The sequence below is a fragment of the Lissotriton vulgaris genome, chromosome 7 (genome assembly GCF_964263255.1).
Source record: "Lissotriton vulgaris chromosome 7, aLisVul1.2, whole genome shotgun sequence".
Taxonomy (NCBI): Eukaryota; Metazoa; Chordata; class Amphibia; order Caudata; family Salamandridae; genus Lissotriton; species Lissotriton vulgaris.
Genome location: NC_141695.1, coordinates 615170783 through 615189085, shown reverse-complemented (window position 1 = coordinate 615189085; position 18303 = coordinate 615170783).

Genomic DNA, 18303 nt, shown 5'->3' with positions numbered 1-18303 from the left:
CATCATCAACGCCTCCTTCGACACCGCAACCTTCCCAGAGAGCTGGAAGCACGCCGAACTCAGCGCCCTACTGAAGAAACCATCAGCAGACCCCACCGACCTCAAAAACTACCGCCCCATCTCGCTCCTCCCGTTTCCTGCCAAAGTCATCGAGAAGACCTGCCAAAGTCATCGACTGGCCGCCTTCCTCGAGACGAATGGATCCCTCGACCACTCGCAGTCCGGCTTCCGGGCAAACCACCACCCTCATCGCAGCCACCGACAACATCCGAACCCTGCTCGACAACGAGGAAACAGCGGCCCTCATCCTCCTGGACCTCCCCACGGCGTTCGACACGGTCTGCCACCGCACCCTAGTGCAGCGCCTCAACAACATCGGAATCCAGGAGAAGGCACTGGACTGGATCATCTCCTTCCTCGCCGGAAGAACACAGAGAGTCCGCCTCCCCCGTTCAGATCAGAAGCCACCGAAGTCATCTGCGGCGTACCACAAGAATCATCACTCAGCCCCACGCTGTTCAACATCTACATGAGCCCCCTGGCGGCCATCGCACGCCAACACAACCTCAACATAATCGCCTACGCCGACGACACCCAGCTGATCCTCTCCCTCACCAACGACCCCGCCACCGCCAGAACCAACCTACACGAAGGAATGAAAGACGTAGCCGAGTGGATGATGAACAGCCGCCTGAAACTGAACTCAGATGAGACGGAAGTCCTCCTCCTGGGATCGTCGCCCTCCGCCTGGGACGACTCCTGGTGGCCCCCTGCCCTGGGCAGCGCACCCAAACCAACAGACCACGCACGCAACCTGGGCTTCATCCTGGACTCCTCCCTCTCCATGACCAGACAAGTCAACGCCGTCTCCTCGTCATGCTTCAACATCCTTCGCATGCTACGTAAGATCTTCCGGTGGATCCCCACCGAAACCAGGAAGACGGTCACCCAGGCCCTCGTCACTAGCCGACTGGACTACGGCAACTCCCTCTACGCCGGAACCACTGCAAAACTCCAGAAAAGACTCCAGCGCATTCAGAACGCCTCAGCACGACTCATCCTGGAATCCCCCGACACAGCCACATCTCCGCACACCTGAGAAACCTGCACTGGCTCCCCGTCAGCAAGAGAATCACGTTCCGACTCCTCACCACGCACACAAAGCTCTCCACAACCAAGGCCCAAGATACCTCAACGACCGCCTGAACTTCTACACATCCCACCCGCCAGCTTCGATCGACCACCCACGCCCTCGTCGCCGTCCCCCGCATCCGAAGAGCCACAACGGGAGGAAGATCCTTCTCCTACCTGGCCGCCAAGATGTGGAACTCCCTCCCCACCCACCCCTGCCTGACCCAAGACCACCTCGCCTTCATGAAGCAACTCAAGACCTGGCTGTTCGAGCAGTAGCGGACCCCACCCCCCACCCCAAGCACCTTGAGACCCTGCGGGTGAGTAGCGCGCTATACAAATGCTTTGATTGATTGATTGATTGATACTATACAAGTACAAAGACAAAGAGAGACCTTCTTGGGAGTTAAGAAACATCTACAACAACTCAACCTGTGCTAGGCCTTAATATTCCCCACTAAAAACAAGGTCATGCATGAAAATACCAGTCACTTCTTCAAAGATGCGAATGCCGCCCGGTCATGGATTGAAACCAACTTCCCTGACCTGCCAAAACTGGAAGAACACAGACACCACGGAAATTGAACCAACGCCAAAGACGTAACGGACAGAGAAGCACAGGTAGACCACGATTTGGAGAAGAGAGCTTATCCACCCTGGAACAAAAATAGCAAGAAAGAGGGTAGCACTGCAAACAGCAGCAGCACTGAGGAAAACAGGGGGCTCCCACAGACGTGATTTTTCATCTGATGGAATACCATTAACTGACTCTGAAAGTAGTCAACCATTATTTCCATCTGTTACCCCTCAAACAGCCTGTGACTTGCTAGAATGAAAGAGTGGCGCGTAAACAGAGAGGTCTAACATATAAAACAAAGACAAAGAGTTAAGAGATGACCCTTTCAACACTGAAAAGCGGCACATCCTTGTGTACAGGGCATGGGTTACTCTTCATGCCTGCAAGTGATAAAGCAAACAATGTCCTGTCCTGATATGGCGCAGTGGGGAGGCATGACTGGAAACATTTATATGTACGGATGACATCTATGCAGAAACCCTAATTGACTATATGGGGTGGGGTTGGGGGATGGGCTCCGGCACCGGGGGGCAAACACCATTATTTCTTTCTTTTTAGGTCTCGCCTGCCAATGCGCTTGCGCATTCGAGCTGGCGAGAGATATAGGGGCTTATCTAAAGTTCAACCAAACTGGCGATTTGATGCTGTGCCCGTGCGCTTTTTAGGTCAATGCGCGTGCACATCAAAGCCAGCCATCTGTTCCCCAGCTTGTTGCCGCCAGCAGCTCTTCCCGCTCCGCCCCTTGCTGCATCAAAGCCTTTCATTCCCCCCAGCGTGCGCTCTGACTCAGCCATTTCTCCTCCCCTAATTATTCACGGCCGGCTGGCCGTACTTTCAGTTTCACGGCCACTAGGCCGTGTCTCCTTTTATTTTAACTTTTTTTTAAAAAACATTTTTTAGTTACCGCTGGTTCTATCCCTTCCACTTCTCTCCCTTTCCTTTCTTCGGCGCAACTGGAAGCTTGGCTGATGATAAATTAATCAGTACATTTACGTAATATACCCAATTTTCACTGCCCGTTTCGGTACAATTGTCAATTTAAAGCATTGTACCTCCGCTATCAAACACTAATAGGGGCTGACTTTATTCACACATATTGGCACCTAATCGCCAGTTTTAGTTAATGACCAGTACGAGACAAAGAGTCTTTCACCACTCATATAGTCTTTCCTCACTTTTTGCCGCTCTTTTGATTTAACACAATTGCGATTGACGCTCCAGCTCTTACGTGTGTCCTCAACCAATGAGCTTTCAGAGACTTCCATTTTATTCACTTCCTGGTTCCAGCCCTCACTCATCCACTACCTGGTACCGAGTGATTTGTCGTGGGATGCAACTTTGCCGTATACTTTATGAAGGTAAGATTCACTGTCTTGCGCGGTAATTTTGGTTGTTGCATCACTATTGGTGAAAACCTGAGCCAAACACCATGTATTTGATGTTGTGAACACGCGCTACCCACTCGGGAGTAACATGGTTTTAGCAGTGGTTTGCTCACGATTTTCTGAAGACAAGTTGTCGTGTTTTGGTGTAATGGGGCCAACACAACAACAGGTCTGCTATGCATAAAAAAGAAGGTAGAAGTAAAGCCAAGCAAATGCATTCCTATTTGTGAGAGCAATAGCAAGCTGTGGCATGGAATTTTTTTTAAACCATCTTTTCATTTGCTTTTCAAAGAACTGAGCTTGAAAGTATCGCATGTTGCTTCTGTTATGTGTTATTCAATTACAGCTTTCTTGCATGGTAACTAATTTCTGTATTGTCTTCGTAAGTATTTCTTTATCCACTTTCGTAGAAAATATACTTCTTCATATAACTAAACAGAATCTATTAATTTCTCTTGAATCAAAAACAATAGTTATGTGTACGTTGCGGCTAGTTTGTTTATTGCCCCTCTTTTCAACTGTGATTTCTTCCTGTAACCTCATAGGCCAGTACTTAACCTCATTGGAGGGATACCATGTAGAAAACAAACATTTTGAAACTCAAAGGCATATAGACTGTGCACCTTAAAATCTGATTGCTGTCTTGTAATTAAGACCGTTCAAAGCTATAAATGGACTGCCATGAATTGGTATGCTGCACCCGGTTCTCACTCTCTCCTCCAATATCCCTCTCACTGCTCTCCTCTCTCTCTCTCTCTCTCACTCTCTCACTCCAATCCCTCTCCTCTCCCTCCTTCCCTCTCGTCCTCCCTATCTCTCCCTCCCCTCACCCTCTCACTCTCCCTCTCTCCGTCTACCTCTCTCCCTTTCCCTCACTTCCCTCTCCCTCTCTCCTCTCTCACCCTCTCCCTCTCTCTCTCCCCTCTCTCTCCTCTCTCCCTATATTTACCTTCCCCCTGCTCTCCTTTTTCTCCCTCTCCCCATCTCCCCCTCTGCCTGCTCTCCTCTCTCTCCCTCTCTCCCTCCCCTCTCTCTCCCCTCCATCCTTCGCTCTCGTCCTCCCCCTCTCTTCTTACCCTCCCTCTCTCCCTTTGCCCTCTCTCCCTTTCCCTCTCTCCCTTTCCCTCACTTCCCTCTCCCTCTCTCCTTTTCCCTCGCTTCCCTCTCCTCTCCCCGTCTACGTCTCTCTCTCCTCTCTCTCTCTCCTCTCTCTCCCTCTCTTTACCCTCTCCCTCTCCCTGCTCTCCTTTATCTCCCTCTCCCCATCTCCCACTCAGCACCACCACAGCATCACTCAGCACCGCCACAGCATCACTCAGCACCACCACAGCATCACTCAGCACCACCACAGCACCACTCAGCACCACCACAGCAGAACTCAGCACCACCACAGCAGCACTCAATGCCACCACAGCATCACTCAGCACCACCACAGCATCACTCAGCACCACTACAGCACCACTCACTGCCACCACAGAACCACCACAGCACCACACTGAACCACCACAGCACCACTCTCCACCACCACAGCACCACTCTGCACCACCACCACAGCACCACCACAGCATCACTCAGCAACACCACAGCATCACTCAGCACCACCCCAGCAAGTCAGCACCACCACAGCACCACTCAGCATCACCACATCATCACTCAACGCCACCCCAGCATCACTCAGCACCAACACATTATCACTCAGCACCAACACATTATCACTCAGCACCACCACATTAACACTCAGCTCCACCGCAGCATCACTCAGCACCACAACAGCATCACTCATTGCAAACACAACATCACTCAGGGCAACCACAGCATCACTCAGCGTAACCACAGCATCACTCAGCGCAACCACAGCATCACTCAGCACCACCACAGCATCACTGGTTCAAATATATTCTTTCAATGTTTCAAGCTGTTTTCAAGCGTTCAAGCTTTATTACAAATCACAAAAAGATGTTAATATTTCACTTTTGTTCTTGGATTTTCGTCCCAATAAAAAACACTGAACATAATCTTCACAAAAGTTATTTACAAAACTTAAAGCTATTGACACAAATTAAATTAATTATTTCAGTATTAATTATTTTAAAAAATTAAAATCCATTGTTATTTGTAATATCAATACATCTAAGTCACGTAAATACAAAACATGTTGCATTACAAATGCTATAGGTGTCACATTTGCGAAAGTTATAACTTTTGGCATTCTAAATGACAAAGCTAATAATTTCGCTATTTTCAAAAACAACACATAAGTAAAAAAAAGTCATTTAGAAGACCAATAGCTCAAACTTTCCTAATGCGAGACCTATTGCATTTCCAATGCTTGTTTTCTTTCCCTCTCTTCTCTGTTCTTCCTGATATCCGACTCGGCCTTGCCCTCTTGTGCAGCATATCAGAACTGTTTGGGAATGAGACTGACCACGGCTGGTTTACTCCCCCCCCCCTGGCGATTGCATGTATTTTGTTTAAATTGTTGCCACAAATGGCAAATGTTTGGTCAAGCACATGTTTGAGGTTGGACCGTTGTATTGGGGAAGTCCTAACAAATACACATGAGAGTTACAAAAGGCACACTCGCATTGACGCATTCGAGCAATGATACCAGCCAAGGAAGGGCGCACAAAAGTGAGGAGCATTACTAAAGCACATGCACCATACAAATGACGACCCTGTCATCATATAAATGTATCACATGGAATGTGCAGGGCATGGGTTCTAACCACAAGAAGCATGTATCCATGCACGACTGGGCAGATGCAGGGCTCAAATAGTGTTCATACTAGAAACACACTTAAACGCATCTGAGGCCAGTAAACTACAGAAAAAATGATAAAGACAATTGTACAATACAATATTTGGCGATTTCAAGATGCATGATCAGCGCATCGATGGGGGAAGGTGGATATGTGCTGTTGAGAGGAGAGCTAGATGGAATGTCACTGGTAATGGGTAGCACCTACGCCCTTAACTCGGAGCTAGAGGCCTTCCTAAAGAAAATAAGCGCAGCACTAGCGACTGGGTCATCTACCTGTGGATTTTGGGTGGGGATTATAACGCAGTCTTACAAAGACAGCTAGATAGATCGCATCCCCCACTCCGAGGGGCAGTGGCAATACGACAGGCCAAAGCGCTGGAGACCTAGATGCAGGGGTGGAGAATGATAAATGCATGGCACAGCACCAATGCAGAAGAGTGTGAATACTCTTTTTACTCCCCAACACACACATTGCACACGCGAATAGATCGTATTCTGTGCACCCCCCACCCTACTACCACAAGTACTAGACACCACATACTTAGGCAAAACACTATTTAACCATTGCCCGCTGGAACGTACTCTCACGTTCTCTCACGTGGGGACAGGACCCCACATCGGTCCTGACGTGGAGGTTTAAGCCCTAATTGCTTGAAGATAGCACCTTTAAAGTGCAATTCTCTGGTGTGATTGACAAGCTCTTTTCCCAAAACGCTGACACCGCATCTACGCCCTTAGTGGAGTGGGAAGTGTTCAAGGTGGTGGTCAGGGGAACAACGATTGGTGCAGTAATGGGGGCAAGACAAACAATCACACATGACCTCACCGAATCCCAGCTCGGAACACTAGAGAAAGATGCTGCCACGTCCCCAGCCAGCGCAGAGAAGCTACAGGAGGCATGTATAGACTATGTGGAGCTACTAGAAAGATTGAGTGTGATAGACTATCGGGCATACACTCAAAGAGTTCACATATAAGCGGATAAAGCAGGCACATTACTGGTGAAAATAATAAGAGACCCCCCTCCAGCAACCCCAATAACGATGATTCGTTCCCCTTTGTGGGCCACAGCTGTTACCTAAATGGAAATAAATGAGGCATTCTGGCAATATTATGAGCAACTATATAAGGCCTCCCCAGCAGCATCCACACTGGCAATCCAAGGCTTTCTTCATGAAGAACCCCCCTCGAAACCCTCCCCACCACCCACCCTGTGGTGACGGCAACAAGCATATGGTGCAAGAGACTCATGAAACTAACATTCGAATCAGAATTGAGAGAGGTGTAAAGCTCTTGTGTAAGCAGGACATACTGCAGAAGGAAGGCAACCAGAGGACCCCATTTATACTCAAAGTTCTTGTAGTCATCTCTAAAGATTTCGGACATGCATTTGAATCAGAATTGAGAGAGGTGTAAAGCTCTTGTGTAAGCAGGACATACTGCAGAAGGAAGGCCTCTCGACAGGAAGGCAACCAGAGGAACCCATTTATACTCAAAGTTCTTGTAGTCATCTCTAAAGATTTCGGACATGCGCTCCAAACTGAGCAACCGCCACAACCGAGAATGCCACAATGAAATGTCCAGAGCTTCCTTACTTTTCCAGGCGGTCGCCAGGGTAAGCTTGGCTGCTCTGATACAAAGCCACATTATGGTCTTATCGGCGTGTGTCTGGTGTTCTAGAGATGGGTCCCGAAGCCCCAAGAGGACACCTGCCAGGGTAGTGGATAGGATAACCCAGGATCTCCTTTATGTGCGTCAAAATCTCCTCCCAGAAGAGTCGGATAGACGGGCAGTCCCACCATATGTGTTGAAAATCTCCTAACAGACCACAGCCCCTCCAACATCTATCGGAGGTCGCCGGGAACATTTGTCGTAACCTGGCAGGATGCAGGTACCAATCCATCATAGTTTTCAAGTGGGCTTCTCGAAGCTCTGTAGAATGATTAAAACTAGTAATATCAGACCATAAGCGTGCCACTCCTCATCAGCAATAGGGCAGTGTATCATATCTTCCCACATGGCCATGTACCGTGGACGCAGGAACATAGCAGGTTTGAGAAGAAAGCTGTATATAAAAGAGATCACCCCTTTCATAGAGCTGGTCTTGGTGAGGAAAGCTTCAAACTGTGTGAGAGGTCGAGTGGCAGCGTCTCGTACAGGAGGGTGAAGGGCCCAGTGTATCAGTTGGGTGTGGCGATAGCATTCTGAAGACCCTACACCGTAGTCTCGCTGACAATCATCAAAAGTCAGGGGTTCAAAATTATGGAATAGGTGTGTCAACGCTAGACAACCGTCCTCCCTCCAGGCATCAGAAGGACCCTCACTTAAGGCTGGGGGAAAGGCGGGGTTGAAGTAAATCCGTGTTAAGGGGGAGGGAAACGTAGTCCATCTATCGTCACCCGAGTCAGAATCCCAAACTTTGAGGGTGGTGCGAGTGGGTGTGCTAAGATAAATGTTTTTGGGCCTATGCTGTCTAGGGTGCCAAGCCAAATCCCAGATTGTCCTGCCCGTTACGCTATGATCCATTTGCAGCCAGTGTTTCTCAGATTCTTTTTGCGACCACTCCACCAGAACTCCCAATTGCGTAGCTTTATAGTATAATTGGATGTCGAGGAGTCCAGCACCTCTGTCTGTGCGGAGGTGGCGCAGAAAAGAATAAGAGAAGCGAGCATGACCTCCTTGCCAAATAAAGCGCAGAATCATAGTCTTCACCTTACGAAAAAAGTCACCCCCCTGCTCAATAGGTAAGGCTTGGAATAGGTAAAGGAGCTTAGGCAAAAGCATCATCTTGATTGCGTATATGCAACCCAACCAAGATAGAAAGAGGGGCTTCCATTCCGCGAGATCTGCCTGAATGCGCGCAAGTAGGGGAGGAAAGTTGGCAGCGGAAAGATCTTCCAGTCTTGGTGTCAGTTGAACCCCCAAATATTGTATGGACGATGTGGCTCAAGGGAGAGGAGTGAGAGCTTGGAGATCACGGACTTCATTAGAGGGAAGGGTGAGGTTCAATATGAACGATTTATCTACATTAATTTTAAAACCTAAAACCCCTTCAAAACGCTCCAGTTCGGAATGTAAATTTGGGAGAGAGGTTGCTGGCTTAGTCAAAGACAAAAGGACATCATCTGCAAATAAGGATATTTTATGGGATTCCCCCGTGAAAGGCACCCCCTTAATCCCAGGATTAGATCTGATCGCCAATGCTAAAGGTTCTATACTGAGGGCAAAAAGTAAGGGAGAGAGGGGATAGCCCTGTTGAAGGCCTCTAGAATGGTGAAAGGAGGAAGAGTGCACCCAGTTGATTATCACTTTAGAGCAAGGGTGAAGATAGTTAGCCTTAATCATAGTAAGGAATTTGGTCGAGAATCCAAATGCTAAGAGGGTTTGAAAGAGATAAGGCCAATCAACCCTATTGAAGGCTTTTTCGGCGTCCTAGCCAACCAGAACTGCTGGTAATTGATGCCTATTAGCCTTTTCGATAAGGTGAATAATTCTACGGGTATTGTCACGTGTTTGCCATCCTTTAATAAAACCCGATTGATCAGGATGTATAAGGATAGGCATGAGGTCATTCAGGCGTCGTGCTAAGATCGAGGAATAAAGTTTTGCCTCTAAATTTAATAGGGCAATCGGCCTGTAAGAGGCACAGCGCTGGGGGTCCTTCCCTGGCTTGGGAATCACTGAGATCACAGCTTCTGCCATAGTGTTGGAGGTTATAACGTCCTCCGCCATAGCGTTAAACAGACAGACAAGATTAGAACTAATGTCAGGGGCAAAAGTTTTATAAAAGAGTGTAGTGTAGCCATCTGGCCCGGGTGCTTTGTGGGCCTTCAGAGCTTTAATAGCAGCAAGGACATCAGACTCGGAAAAGGGTGCTGTAAGTAGTGCATTCCAGTCCTCCGACACCTGCGGAAGGGGCAAGGTCCTAAGGTAATCTCGTTGAGCCTCCAAATCAAGTGTACCCCGTGTTGAGGTTGCTATAAAAAGACCCAAAAAGAGCAGCTTTCTCCCCATCTTTATGTGTAACTTCCCCGGTCAGACCCGCAATACCTCCTATATATTCCCTTTCCCATTTATCTCTCAACTGCCTGGCGAGATGTTTGCCAATTTTATTGCCCTGGGTGTATGAGAGGAGGGTAAATTCCACTCTATTATTATATATAGCCCTCAGATTGCCCCAAACCGCCGTGAGGCTAGGCAAAGTGTGACGTTTGGGATTACGTTTATGAGAACGCTCGACTGCACCCAAATCCCTTTCCAATTGTTCTCACTCGGTAGCCCTCTGTTTATTCAATGCAGAGTTAAGCGCCATGCATTCCTCTCTAATGACTGCTTTAAAGGTATCCCAAGTGTTTAGCACTGAAGTGTCCTCTAGCTTGTTAGTCTCAAAGAAAGTAGTAATGGTAGCTCGTAGTTTAGCACAAGAATCCTTCTCTCGAAGCAGCGAAGGTTGGAAGTACCACGAGGGGTAGTCGCATCGTGGCCTAACCAAGCGAGGCTGATAGACGGCAAACTGTGGTCGGATACCGCTAAGGGAAACACGTGGGCGTCTTGTAAAGCCCCTGTAGGGATTGACTGAGAAAGACATAGTCAAGATGCGAGTAAGTGTGGTGGACATGTGAGTAGAAGGTGTAGTCTTGCGTTTGTGGGAAAAGGGTGCGCCAGGTGTCGACCAGCCCTAAGTCATGAAGGCGCTGTTGCGTGATCTCCGAAAAGGAGCCCAAAGTGGAGCGATGTGAGTGTGAGCTATTGAGGTCCTTTTGCCATATCAAATTGAAATCCCCCATAAGAATAATTGGGCCTTCCACAAAGTCCGCCAGTTTCCCCAAAAAAGAATGTTGTCTGCCCAGTATTGGGAGCGTAGACAACAGCAAAGGTACATGTTTTCCCTCGGAGGCGCCCTTTGATCAGGAGCCACCGACCCTCCTTATCACTCAGTATCCCCAGTGGTTGAAATTGCATGGAAGAACGGAACATGATAGCCACCCCTCTGTGTTTAGTGTGCGCAGAAGATTTATATATGAGTGGGAACATTTTGTGTTTAAGGCGTGTATCTTCTGCTCTGGCTAAGTGAGTTTCCTGCAACGCCACTATATCAAGTTGATGATCAACAATATATTTCCACACCCTATGGCGCTTCTAAGGAGAGTTAAGCCCCTTGACATTCCACTTTCCAAGAGTAATTGGCATCATGACAACAACAAAGCACTACATAGCGCCCACAGCATACCCCAACCCACAAGAATACCCCCTCCTAAACCCCTCCCAGAGGCCGCACATTGTCTGCTCCCAATGATTGCATCATCCCAGGAGTCCCACCATTGACCAAACATAGTTGTAAAAAAGCCGTCACCACAAACCCACCCACCCCGCCCCCCCACCCTAGAACAAAAGAGAACCATTGAAACTAAATAAACAGTACAAAGAACAATAATAGCTGCAATACGGGACTAAGAAGCACACGCCGGAACCAGGGGGAACAACAGGTCCGAGGACCCCGTCGACACCCGCTCATGTGCAGCGGAATGATGCATGCTTATTTGTGCGGCTGGCCAAAAAGCCCCAAGAGACCACCACAAGATCATGTCAAAGGCCAGGCCAGATAGGCACTTAAGTATCGTCCAAACCCCTAGAAAAAGCATAGAAAATAACAATTGAGTCTCAAAGAGTACCTCTGCCGTTTGTAAACACGGGGCTGCAGAAAAAAAGGCTGGTAGTAGTAACCGTGATTCGAGAGGCCTCCAAGCCCCCACCCCCCACCACGCAAGAAAGAAACCGAGGCCTGAGTGATAGTGTATGCGTGAAGGATCAAGCGACTCATCGCCAGGTACGCCAAAACAGAGCCAGTCTCTGGTGAGCGCCCCCAGTGCTGCCAAAAACATCTCAATGCCCATTCAGTAGGGCAAGGTGCAGATGCCGGATCTTAATCCAGAAGACTGCATGTTAACGTTGGCCTCTCCGCGATCCAGACGACCATGTGGAAGCCAAATGTGAGACTTGGGAAGGCTCTCCAGAGTTACCTCGCAGAGAAGTGTCCTCACCTGTGGGCAGGCCTAAAAGCTCCATCCCATCCTGCAATTCAACTATATGGCGTTGTTTATTCTTATATTCGAAGGAGAGCCCGAAGGGATAGGTCCATCGGTTCTAATTTTGTCCTCTCGCAGTTTAGTGGTAATAGGCCTGAGAAGTTGCCTCCGTGCAAGAGTAGCCGGCGATACATCCTGGAAGATGGTACAGGAGTGATCTTGAAAAGAGACAGAGTCCTTCCTCCTAGCCGCCTGGAGGACCGCCTCCTTGACTTTAAAGGAGTGAAATTTAACCAGGACGTCACATGGCCATTTTTTCTCTCCGGGTGACAGCGTACCCACCCGATGGGCTCTATCCAGTTTTCTCTTGAGGGTCTGAGGGACTAGGATTTCCGAAAAAAGACCCACTAGAAATGCCTCAAGGTCAGAGCCCTCCGCACCCTCCTCCAAGTCCCTGACGCGGAGAGTCTCCCTTCAAGCGCTGTTCTCAAGGTCCTCCGCCTTAAGATGAGCTTGTTGCAGCTGGTCTTGGAGGGAGCGAACATCGTCCTGAAGCTCCGTGGAGAGTTGTTGCTGCTCTTGGTGTTGCGATTCCAGATCTAGGACTCTGGTGCCCACCGAGTCTACATCTTGCTGGAGGGAGGTCAAGCGCTCCGTCAGATCCGAGCGCAGTTGATCGATAGAGGATTTAATATCTTGACTAATATTTTTACGCAGCTCAGCTTGAAAATCTTTAAACAAAGCCAGGAGGTCAGACTTTGTGAGGGCCATCTCGGAAGTGCCTACCTTACCCCGTAATTTTGTATGCTTTTCTGTTGCGGCGAAGAAGTCCGAAAGCTTAGCTGGTGGTTTGCCCGTTGATTTCTTAGGCGGCATAGGGCTGAGAACTGGAAGGCCGTGAGCACAGGCCGGGGCTTGCAAAGGCTGAGAGGCGGCCAGGCAGCGTCATAGGCTAACAGGCGACTCCCCAAACCATGTGCTGTGCAAGGATTGTGCCACAAAGGAGAGGCAGGAGACCCAAAGACCGTCAGGCTCCCCAGGCATGAACTAGTAGGAGATCTTCAACACTAGCGTGGGTGACACGACAGCCAAAGGTGGGCCAGCAATGAAGCCCCAAAATTCCCCTTGACCAGCTGCACAATAGTCCAGAAAAGAAGCCCTCAGTAGGGCACACAGCGGCTATGCGAGGTCACCAGGTGGTCCGTAATGGCTGCTTCCCCAGGGGCATCGGGCGGTGGATCGGCAGAAGGCTAGCATGCAGCAGACCCTTGGCAGCAGTATGCGGGAGCTATGGGAACCGCCAGGGGAACGGGTGCCTCAGATGCTGAGTCCCGAAAAGTCCGCCACTTGACTAGTGGCGGCCGCCATCTTAGAGTCAGGCACCGGTGGAGGCTGCAGCATACAAGCGGCGCTAGGGGCCGTTCACACCACCGCTAGCGCTTCTTGCCTGATCAGCTTCTGGGCGAGGTGGTCAATCTCCGGCGGTGAGTCCTCCCCAAGCCGTCTCAGCGCGAGCCAGAGAGAACGCCACCGCGCTGATGCCGCGCCGCCATTTTGTGGGGCTGGTGTCGCTCTCCTCGGCAACCAGGGCAAAAACCACCCCAGTCCCGCGACGCTGAGCTCTTCAAACGTCCTCCGCGGGGGCGCCTCACATCCTCCCACGCCAGGAACTCGGAGGACGGCGGTCGGAGATGCCTATGACCGCACTATTCTTCACATAGAGCGCGCTTGGACCGGGAGCCGAGACGGATTAGGTCCGATCGGCCATCTTGCACGGCCCCTCGCCCATGCTTTTTATATTGGCATTAGAACCATTGGCTCAAAAATTGCGCATGTCAGAAGAGGAATGGTGCATACCAGTTGGACCTATGACCCATTCAATATCATTATATGCAGATTATATTATACTATATATCAAAGATCTGCATTGTGTATTCCACTCTATAGCGCCAATATTCACCAAATTTGGCACAATGTCTGTTCTGACCATAAATGTTGATAAATCTATAGTTTCCCTCTTAGGGATGTCGGCTTACCCAATACGAATCAATTCAGGAGGGAGGACTTAGCAGTGGCCCAGACCACTTTCAAATACCTGGGGGTGCGGATATACAGAACTCAACAAGACACGTTGGATGGAAACGTGCAAAGCACGATTGCTTCACTATGATCAGCGTTCTGGAATACTCTCCCACTCTCTGTTGCCGGCCGCATAGCAATAGCGAAAATGGTTATTCTACAACGGGTGCTATATAATTTTCCTACGCTCCCAATAATAATCCCTTTGAGGGTCTTCAGATTACTAGACTCGATTCTGATAGAACTAATATGTGGAGAAGTGTGGCTCACTGGTTAGAGCAGGCAGACCCTGAAGCAGAGGTCAGACCCGGGACCAGGGTTCAATTCCCGACGCGGCAGGGTCTTGAGCTCAAATGTCCATGGACTCGATAATTCTCGCTTCGGTGCCTGACCTAATCATGGGTTCACACTCTGCAACTCTGGGCATTAAGCTTGCTTAATCTCCACAATGGCCCCCCGCGGCGGGATGCCTGGCTTTCACCTTGGGGATGCCCTGTAGGGGCTATCTCACAGGGAAAAGCCAGGACGGGTTCCCAAGGCAAGCGCGGAGATACCCCTTCGGGGGTCGATTCAGGCGCTATATAAGAAACATAATAATAATAATATGGGGTGCAGGGAGGCGCAGGGACGTTCTGAAGAAACTTCAACTGCCAACTAGTTCCGGGGGAATGGGGGCCCCAGACTTTAGGGCTTACCTTATAGCAAGCCAGTTATAATGGCTTTCGTGCTGGCCGGCAGCAACCTCCACGAGATTGCTTTCACATTGATATTGATTGCCCAAGGGACTTTACATTCCTTACTAGATATTGCACGCCCGACTGAGCCTGCCCTGTCGCTGTTACTGCAGGTAGCACTACAGTATTGGAAACAAGCATTGAAATACACTGCACCACTGGTACCATATGCACCTAATATCCCAATGCTGGGACTCCCTATCCCAATGGGAATCACGTCTCAACACCAACTGGCAGCTTGGGTGGAGGAGGGAATGACCATGGTGGGAGCATTGTTTGATGATGGCATTCCACTGTTGCATACAGATTTCATACAAGCCAAGGCCTACCCAACACATTTTTTCTAATACATGCTGGCATAACCCATTATGTTAGGAGAACCTAGGCCCCGGATGGGCAGGAACCTCCAACGCACGACATAGTGCATATGTTACATTTGATGGGGACTGGGAGACACCTAACAAAGTGGCTCTGTATAAGTATAAGAGCGACAATGCCCTCGCCACTTACTACACTACGTATCAAATGGGATGCGGACCTAGGAGAAGCATTAACGCAGGAGTGGGTATCCCTTCTCGCCTACCCACAAGCAGTCTCATGCAATGCACTCTTTAATTTTATCCAATATATGGTTGCACAACGAGCATATCTTACACCGCACCCTCTACACAAGATGTTTCCCGCAGTGGCAGCGAACTGTCCTCGTTGTGTGGAGACAGATGCAGACTTTGTACACAAGATATGGACTTGCCCTGCACTGTCTTCATATTGGGCGCAAATAGCACAGATATATATTACCTACTGGCGTTCGCCAGTAGGTATATATAGTTAGAATTTTTTCCCTATGGGACTTTTGAAAATTCTATGTCTAATAACTTTGGCGTTTGTGGATGGAATCGGCTGAAATTTTCAGGAAAATGGCACATTTTGTTTCTGAGCAGCTCCTGAAAATTTGGTGGGGTTTCGTCAAGGGGGGGCTGAGAAAAAAGGGGGGTCCCAAAACGCGTTTTTTGCATTGAGTTTTCCATAGGGCGGTTGGACTCACTTTTAGCTCGAACGGCTGAATGGATTTGCACGAAACTTGGCAAAATTGTAGGGACTGTTAGCCCGATGTGCCTTTGCTAGGTCTCAATATATGTGCTCCAGTAGTTTTTGAGAAATTAACGTTCAAACCAAGATATATATCTGTAACAGCGCTCTGGGCAGCGATCCGGTCCGCTTACTTTTCGCTTATCGGAACTTTGCGCGCAGAAAGCTGATTGGCTCTCCGGTGTCTGTCAACATTCTAAACAGTCCGGAGCGGACGCCATCTTGTCTCTCGGTAGGATCGAGAGAGAAGAAGAGGTGGAAAACGAAGGGGGAATTTAATGAAAGGGGGCAAGGTATCCCCCTCTTGACCTCCTAGGAATGTTGTTGGGGTTATTAAAGGGTCCCGTGGGGAAAATAAAAAAAAAATGATTTTTCACGGTAGAAGCGCGGCCGCGAACTGGTAGCGAAACGGGAATTCGCCATTTTGTGCTTCGTAAATTAAATTACTAGTTATAAGTGGGTACGGGAGACGTATCCTAATCCCCTATGTTTCCTGAGGGTGGGTGAGGAGGCTGATATATGTTGATACATCTCTTCCAGCGGCTGTGCGTGAGCTTTTTTTTTTTTTTTGCTGCGTGACAGTCCGGAGCGGCCGCCATCTTGTCTCTCGGTAGGATCGAGAGAGAAGAAAAGGTGAAAAACTAAGGGGGAATTTAATGAAAGGGGGCAAGGTATCCCCCTCTTGACCCCCTAGGAATGTTGTTGGGGTTATTAAAGGGTCCCGTGGGGAAAATAAAAAAAAAATGATTTTTCACGGTAGAAGCGCTTCACGGGCCGCGAACTGGGCCGCAAACTGGTAGCGAAACGGGAATTCGCCATTTTGTGCTTCGTTAATTAAAGTACTAGGTATAAGGGGGTGCGGGAGACATATCCTAATCCCCTATGTTTCCTGAGGGTGGCTGAGGAGGCTGATATATGTTGATATATCTCTTCCAGCGGCTGCGCCATCTTGCCTTTTTTCGAATGCCACAATTTTGTCGTGCACGGCAGCCATTTTAGATGCCAGGCTGGTCCCAGGCTATCACCTACCCCTGCGGATGTAGTTTATGGCCCCAGCTGTAGAGAATTCAGACATGCCAATTCTCCTGATTCAGGCGTGTGAGTACTGATTTCAGTGCTAGTCTCCCGCCTCCCGATTTCTGCAAGCAAAAACCCGGGGGCATATTACTAACAACTAGCGATAATTTTTGTCTATAACTTGTTTAGAGACAAAAATTATCGCCGCACATCGGCGATTTTTATCGCAGATAAACCTTGCTATTATCGCAGAAAAGTCAGCGATATTCATGTATTATCGACCTAATGCTCTTAGCCATGTTATCCACCTCCCATTGGATAACATGGCTAAGAACTGCTCAGGGCAGGTGTTAGCTTTTGGAGATATTCGCGCTTAGTGCGAATATCTCCAAAAGTTGGTAATAGAAGGTAGCGATGTTAGGGACTGTTTCCAGTCGCTAACATCTTGGCACGCCACTTTGCATGTCATTAGTGATAAGTATCACTGACATGCAAAGCCGGGCCCAAGATGGTCGCTATCTCCTTTTAGGTGTCACTAACTGGTGTTAGCGACAGGTTGATAATAGGGAAATAATTTTATCTCCGCTTTCATGGTTTTTAAAGCCAAAAAAGCGGAGATAAACCCCCTTGATAATATGCCCCACGATTCCTTGGGGGTTTCAGCTGATAGGGCTTGGTATTGTGTTACATGGTAATTTTTCCATGAAACGTCAGAGGGTCGATGTAGGGGTTCTAGAAGAGGTGATAAACCATTTAAGCCTCATGAACAAGCGCATGGTCTTTTAAAGATTTCTGAAGTACTCGGGGCGGCGGTGTGTGTGTGCCCTCTTTCAGGAGCGGGCGGGGGGGCACTGCCAGCAACTTGCCAGGTCAGGTAGTGTTCAACACGTGCATCACCCTTTCTCTGCCTGCTATTGCGCTCCATGCTTCGGAAAGGTAAGAAAAAGAACGTGCATTTGAGTTTGAAATGTCCGATCCTGCAGCAGCACACTTCCAAAGCCCACACATGACAATAACCCGATTCAAGGCCCCATTCACCCGTTTTTCAAAAAATAGATAACACTCCAACAAAGTAAGGTTATAAAACTTTATTAACTTTTAACGATAATGAACAGAACAAAAACTAAAAACATTTAAACATTTATTAACACAAAAAGCAACAATGGTTAGAAGCTGTCTTTTGTGTGAATAGTCCCAAGGCAGCACAACGTGCAGAGTTCTGGACGGCACCCAGGTGATGTCGCCTGGGTGCCGCACTGGTTTAGGGATCCTACAATGCTGCTCCGAAAATTGGCGTGGGGCGTCCCGGGTGGGGCGGGGGGAGGCCTCGTCAGTAGCGGTCTGTTGTGCGAATAGTCCCAAGGCAGCACAACGTGCAGAGTTCTGGACGGCACCCAGGTGATGTCGCCTGGGTGCCGCACTGGTTTAGGGATCCTACAATGCAGCACAGAAAAACAGCGTGGGGCGTCCCGGGTGGTGCGGGGGGAGGCCTCGTCAGTAGCGG